We start from the raw sequence: 6816 nt of genomic DNA, 5'->3' as shown, positions 1-6816 counted from the left end.
CCCCCCCCGTGGTGGCACCAGCCCTAACTCTTCCAGAATTGCAGGCTCCTGTCTTTAGCCAGGCTGCTGAGTCACCAGCCCAGGATGCCCGGGGCAATTGCCTCACTTCTTCCTCTCCCTCCCTCCCAGTTCTGCTACTGAGCTTCTGTTTGAAGGTTTTGGTCCTCTCTGGCCTTCCTCCCGCTGTTGCGGGAGTTAGAGTTTCTTGCCAGGACACGGGTAGCGTGTGCCTGAGTTGCTCAACACGGGCAGGAAGAGGCCAAAGGCCTTGGCACCAAACACTTCCCCCCAGTTTTGAACTTACTCTCACTTCTGTGTAGGGGAGTGGTGTGGTGGGTGGGGGTCGTTTCCTTACTTCCTCCTGAGCAGTCTGGTTCAGGTCCTCTGCACTGCCTCAGAAGGCCGAGCAGAAGTCAGGGCTCAGGGGAATAAGCATTAAATAGGTCATTTGCTTTGCATCATCAATTCTTGAAGTGAGCTAAATGCCTCCGGGGGTGGTTTCCTCCTTAAAAAGGTGCCCACCAGGGACTGCACGGCCTCCGGCCTCATCTGGCCCTGCTTCCAGCCAAGGGCTTCCTACAGATTGCTACTCTTTTGCCCAGAAAACATCGATCTGCTTAATTCTTAGACTCCTTGGTTGGACACAGAATCATGGAGACCACCTTGTCCCATGGCCTGTCATCACATCAAAAATGACTCTGCATTTAAGTGGATCGGAATGACGGTTGGAAAATTAAATATCTTTTTTGAAGAAATGCAAGGCTTTATACTTTTTACCCTAAGCTAAATCACGAAGTGGAAAATATACTGAAGTGTATATACACAAATTTATTTCTAGCTGATGGACACTCCCCCACGTTTGTCCTTCCTGACTCTGAATTGTTGTTTCCTTATTTATTTTTTAATTTACGTCCAAGTTAGTTAGCATATAGTATTAAAATGAGTTCGGGAGTAGATTCCAGTGATTCATCCCCTGTGTACAACACCCAGTGCTCATCCCAGCAAGCGTCCTCCCCAATGCCCCTTAACCATTTAGCCCATCCCCTCACCCACAAACCCTCCAGCAACCCTACAGTTTGTTCTCTGTACTTAAGAGTCTCTTGTGTTTTGTCCCCCTCCCTGTTTTTATATTATGTTTGCTTCCCTTCCCTTATGTTCATCTGGTTTATAGCTTAAATTCCTCAGATGTTGACTCTGAAATTTTAAGAGCATATCTGGAGCTCAGTGAAATGCACTGAACCATGAGAAAGAAGGCCAGAGTGAACAGGATACTAAACAATTTAACTGCTGAATCTCTTTGCTGATACTCTATTTCTTGGTTCTTCTCTTTTCCATTTTAAGCTTGACACACCACCCCATCAACTCCTTCAGCTCTGATCTTTTCTCTGATGCTGCTTTCCTCTCCCTCCTTGCTAAACTTACTAGCGGTTATGGACCACCTTGAACACAGCCTGGAACACTTCCTACTTGAATTGTCCTAAGGAACCGCCGGGCCTAGCCAGCCCTGCCCCCTTCCATTATCCCATGTCTGAGGATGAAGTGATTTTCATGAGAAAAGTTACTGGGGAACTTGGTGTGGATTCTCAGTGCTCCCACCAGTGCTCCAGCCAATAAGAGTGTACCTCCCACAATGAAGTTATGATGTCCATATGTGACATTCTCTCTCTCTCTCTCTCTCTTTTTTAGGTAGGCAGCAATAAAAAATGATTAGGTCAGGAGCGCCTGGGTGGTTCATTCAGTGCAGCTTCCGACTTCGGCTCAGGTCATGATCTCACTGCTTGTGGGTTTGAGCCCTGCATTGGGCTCTGTACTGGCAGCTCGGAGCCTGTAGACTGCTTTGGATTCTCCCTCTCTCTCTCTCTCTCTCTCTCTCTCTCTGCCCCTCCCCTGCTCATTCTCTGTCTCTCTAATAAAAACATTTAAAAAAACCCTTTTTTTAAAAGAAATGATTAGGCTGGGGTGCCTGGGTGGCTCAGTCGGTTAAGCGTCCGACTTCGGCTCAGGTCATGATCTCTCAGTTCGTGAGTTCAAGCCCCGCATCGGGCTCTGTGCTGACAGCTCAGAGCCTGGAGCCTGTTTCAGATTCTGTGTCTCCCTCTCTCTCTCTGCCCCTCCCCTGCTCATGCTCTGTCTCTCTCTGTCTCAAAAATAAATAAACATTAAAAAAAAAATTTAAAAAAAAATTAAATAAATGATTAGGTCAGAGACAAGGAGATCCAGGGATGTGAATGTGGGGAGTGTGGGAAACAGGAAAGGGCGTGGGCACAGGTTATGGGGGGGGTGGAGGGATGGGTGTAACTCTCAGATTAAGGGGCATTATCCGGGAAAGGGAGATTCGATTCCCCAGGCTGAATGTAGGCCTTGGAAATTAGGACTCAGAAGCTTTCAAGATCAAATCTTAATTCTTGAGTATATTCCACAATGTAAATGATCTATTTTAAGGTACCTCCCCCCACGCCCCCACCCCTTTCACTATATTTCATCGCTTTTACCAGAGGTGCAGAGTTAAGGGAAGGCAAGCAGGAGAGAAATGAAAGTCTAATCTTTCAGAAAGATATGCACTTTTTTCTGGACACTTTTGAGAGTATAATTTAAAATTTAGTGCTAAACTGGGGGTTTTTCCCCCTTCTCATATCTATATTTTCTTTTCATATTTTTGTCTTACGGCTTAAAATATATTACAGAATTAGAACATGCTCTTTGCTTCAAGTCAAACAATATTGAAGTATATAAACAGAAAATAAGTGTTCTCCTTCAAAACTACATTCAAAACATTGGAGAGCTAATGCTAACGGTTTGATGTATCTTTTTACATTTTTATAATAACATGCCTAAGGACCCCCATTTTTCAACAAAAATAAGGTAACATACACTCCCGCTGTAACTTCCTCTTCAAAAAATAATCTATATCAACATATTAATTGCTACAAAGTATTTCAGGCTTTGGATGTGCAGTTTTTATGCACCTCATCCTCACTGATAAGATATTTTCAAGCTTTTTCCAGTCTTTTGACACTGTAAATATTGTCAAAATAAAAATCTTTATACACATCTCTTTCCATTCTGGTTCTTTTATTTTTATTATTTATTTACTTATTTTTTATGTTTATTTATTTTTCACAGAGAGAGAGACAGACAGAGCATGAGTGGGCGAGGGGCAGAGAGAGAGGGAGACACAGAATCCAAGGCAGGCTCCAGGCTCCGAGCCATCAGCACAGAGCCTGACGCAGGGCTCCAACTCATGAGCCGTGAGATCATGACCAGAGCCGAAGTCGGACTCTCAACCGACTGAGCCACCCAGGTGCCCCGGCTCTTTTATTTTTAAAAGAGCCAAAGCAGGCTCCAGGCTCTGAGCTGTCCACACAAAACCTGACGCAGGGCTTGAACTTATGAACTCTGAGATCATGACCTGAGCCAAAGATGGGTGCTTATCCAACTGAACCACCCAGGCGCCCCTGCATTTTTAATTTTAGTAGCTGTTGCCAGGTAACCCTCCCAAAAGACTTGGGAGTGCAAACTTTGCATTACCACGGGATGGCTTATATACACATTTTCATGATTTCTCTGTAACTGATTCCAGCTTAGTTCATGAGCCTCCATTTTTCACTTGTACCCTGATTAATTTACTCTCACTTTAAAGCTCAGTCTCTTACGAGTAACTCAATCCTCCAACCCTGCTCTAGTCCTTTTGTTCCTGGATGGCCTCTGAGTTTGAGAGGCGCTTGTGTGAAATTGTGGCATCAGGGGTGGGCATGTGTGGGTTCGGACCACAGATGTCTCTGTCTGGGCTTGCCTGGGGCACTGCTCTCTGGTGCTGCTGCTGGGGCTCCTGCTGTCACACCTCAATTCTCTATCTTCCTTGTCCTCATCACAAAGATGCACCTGTGCACTCAGCTTCTCGGGGGGCCTGGTGATTCCAGGCCCTTCCCCTGCATCACGCTGGGGTATAAGACTCTGTCAGGGTCCCTCAGACCCTTACAACCAGCCCCAGCCCTGATCCTTGTCCTGCTCGGGCAGATGTAAAGGTGTCCTCTGAGGTTTAGAGTCACTCAGGTTGTCCACGAAGTCAAGCGATGGTTCTATTTGCTCTGGAATGCCTCAGAGGTATTCAAGCTTATGCTGCCTCTCACAGAGACTTGGCCTTCTGGGAAGGAGTGGAAATCCCAGGCCCCACCAGTCATTGAGCCCTTAGCACATCCCCCACAATCCTTGCTTTCCCATGGGTTGGCCAAACCCTATCCTCTGAGCGGGACACCTTTTATGACATCACATACTCCTCTGTGTGGTTATGGTATAAATATCAGGTACTCGGCCCTCCAAGTTTTGGCTGTGGGTATTTCAAGCCAGACTTTGGGGATTAAAAAAAAACGCTAAGATGTTTTGTTTTTTGTTTTGTTTTGTTTTTTCGTCAAGTACCTGGCTCGTAATTGAAAGTCAAAGCTTATAAGACCTTTTGCTCTGCTATGGACTTTACAAAATTATTTTCAAGAGCTTAAAAGTTAAGCATTTAATTGTTCACCCTGTATCATCTCTTTATCTCGAGCTCTAAAAAACCAAACACTCCTTGAATGGTGGGGGAAAAAACAGATAAATAAAAGGAATTTTTTAAAAACCCACATAAATATGCAAATATTACCCCATCACAAGAAAAAAAATATATTCATTGCACAATTAATGACGGAGGTGGTGAAAAAAACTTTTATTTGCAAGAACTCCATCCTGGCGGGGAGGAATTGGATCGGAAGAAAACCCTTAAACCGCCGTGGGGTGAAGACGGAGATCCTAGGGACATGTTATAACACAAGTTGGTTTCCTAACTACTACCCGTAAGCCAAAGGAAGGAATTTGTTTGCACCAGTGAGGGAGCAGGGAGGTTAATGAGCAGAGGAGACTGAGGCAGAGAGAAGGCAAGCAAGACGGCAGGTTGACGCACACTGCAAATTGTGGCAGGTTCTGTGATTTCCTAAATCTCCGCTACATTCCCTCAATCCAGGAGAAAAACGTTTGGGCTAAGTGGATACGGGAAAGAGCTGCCCTCGGAGCGCAACAAAACGCAGCACGAAACAGAACCAACATAAGTGGACAGAAAGCGAAGTAAAGCCTGCTCCCACGCGGTTCCCCACCCCCGTTGCTCTGGCAATTTACTGGCTCCTCCCTCTTCTTTAGTATCCATCTCCGCTTGGACCCAACTCGGGGGCGCTGTGTTTTCCTACCTTTATGCAATGGTCTGCCCTTCCTCCTCTGCTGCAAACGAGCACCACCGGAGAACCACAGTCACCCACAAACCTGATTCCCGGGTTGCTTAAAGAAAAAACAACAACAACAAAAACCCAACGACTTATTGTACCTTCAAGAGACGTTTTTTTTCACTTTCACTTGGAGTCTCGGCGAGCCACGTGACGTTGCGCATGCGTTCGCCCTGCCTTCAGGTGTGATGCTTTTCGTGCGCTCACAGGCACGCGCGCGTGTATTTGATAACTGCAGTAAGACTCATTGCGTGCTGCATGTCTCGAGTAGTATCAGTGTATACCCAGATATTGCATAATGTGTGTATGCATTTGCAGATTTTGAATGTTGTACATAATCCGAATATAAGTCCTTCAAATAATTATATTCCTGTTTCTATTGTAAATATTATGTATAAATAGACACTCGGACGTTAACTCGCTGCCATTAAGACCATCCTCAGCATGGGGGCGCCTGGGTGGCTCAGTCGGTTAAGCGTCCGACTTCCGTTCAGGTCATGATCTCACAGTCGGTGAGTTCGAGCCCCGGCTGGGGCTCTGTGCTGACAGCTCGGAGCCTGAAGCCTGCTTCGGATTCTGTGTCTTCTTCTATCTCTGCCCTTCCCCCACTTGTGCTCTGTATCTGTCTCTCAAAAATAAATAAATATAAAAAAGAGAAATTAAGACCATCCTCAGCATGGTGTCAAGTTCCAAAGAAGCACAAATTTCACTCCAAAATGATCTTTGAAACTCGTGTGTTGATTTAAATGTTTCTTAAAGAGACAGGAACCCGAGAACTGCATCACATAACACATGTCAAAAGTTCTAAAACTCCTTCTTAGGCACCTCCTGTCCCCAAACTTTTATTTGTCTTGGGAGCAACTCAAATATTTTTGTCCCCTCTCTCCAGGAACGCTGATCTCATCCTGGCTTTACCCTACAGATCACTTCTCCTTTCTCATCTGCCTCCTTTTGCTCCTGGGATCTTGTGCTTCCTCCCCCGTACCTCCTTTTTTTACATAGATAGATCTATTACTTCTCAAAGCTTCTTTAATTCTGTGTCTACACCCACTATTCACCCCTCCTCTCAAGTTAGGTTAACAACATCCCCTAGCTAGAAGCTGATCGGTCTCTTAGAGGCAGGAAAGGGGAAAATACTTTATTATATTACAAAAAACATGTTTTGGCCCCGAGTATGTAGATCACGGCAGTTAGGCTTGATTTTTGCCGCTATATTTACTTTCCAGAAAGTTCTGATGGGTCAGTGCCCTTGCAAGAGCGCCTGTTACACGATTTGAATACCACCTCTGTTGTAGCAGAAACACACAAACATGACTCATTTAAGAACTGCAGGGGGAAAAAATCTGATTAGGGAAGAAAACTGTCTTTGTTAAGCATTCTGTTTGGGAAAAGTTAACCCACAAGGCATGGCTGTAGTGACCTAGCAGTGGGACAAAGAAAAGTACATTTCCCTGCAAAATAAAGGTACAGCTTTGAGTGTTAGAAGGCAAGGTTTAGAAGAATTTTGAGTTTTAGAGGGCGAGAAGTTAGGAGCAGATAGGAGAAAAAACGGAGCTAAGCAGCATGGCAT

General features: G+C 45.2%; 1 long non-coding RNA gene across 2 annotated transcripts in view; it reads right to left on the bottom strand.

Annotated features, from left to right (window-relative positions):
• LOC125920124 (uncharacterized) overlaps positions 1-5513 on the bottom strand; it is a 28442-nt gene extending 22929 nt beyond the window's left edge. The window contains exon 1 of one of the 2 annotated variants that reach the window (XR_007456950.1): positions 5214-5513. This is a non-coding gene — a long non-coding RNA (uncharacterized LOC125920124). The remainder of the gene's footprint in view (positions 1-5213) is intronic. The other variant, XR_007456951.1, reaches the window with a different exon arrangement.
• Between the last annotated feature and the right edge of the window lie 1303 nt (positions 5514-6816).

This window comes from Panthera uncia, chromosome B4 (genome assembly GCF_023721935.1).
Source record: "Panthera uncia isolate 11264 chromosome B4, Puncia_PCG_1.0, whole genome shotgun sequence".
NCBI classification, from domain to species: Eukaryota; Metazoa; Chordata; class Mammalia; order Carnivora; family Felidae; genus Panthera; species Panthera uncia.
The sequence above is the reverse complement of the archived record's forward strand: the minus strand, read 5'-3'. Positions and strand labels throughout refer to the sequence as shown.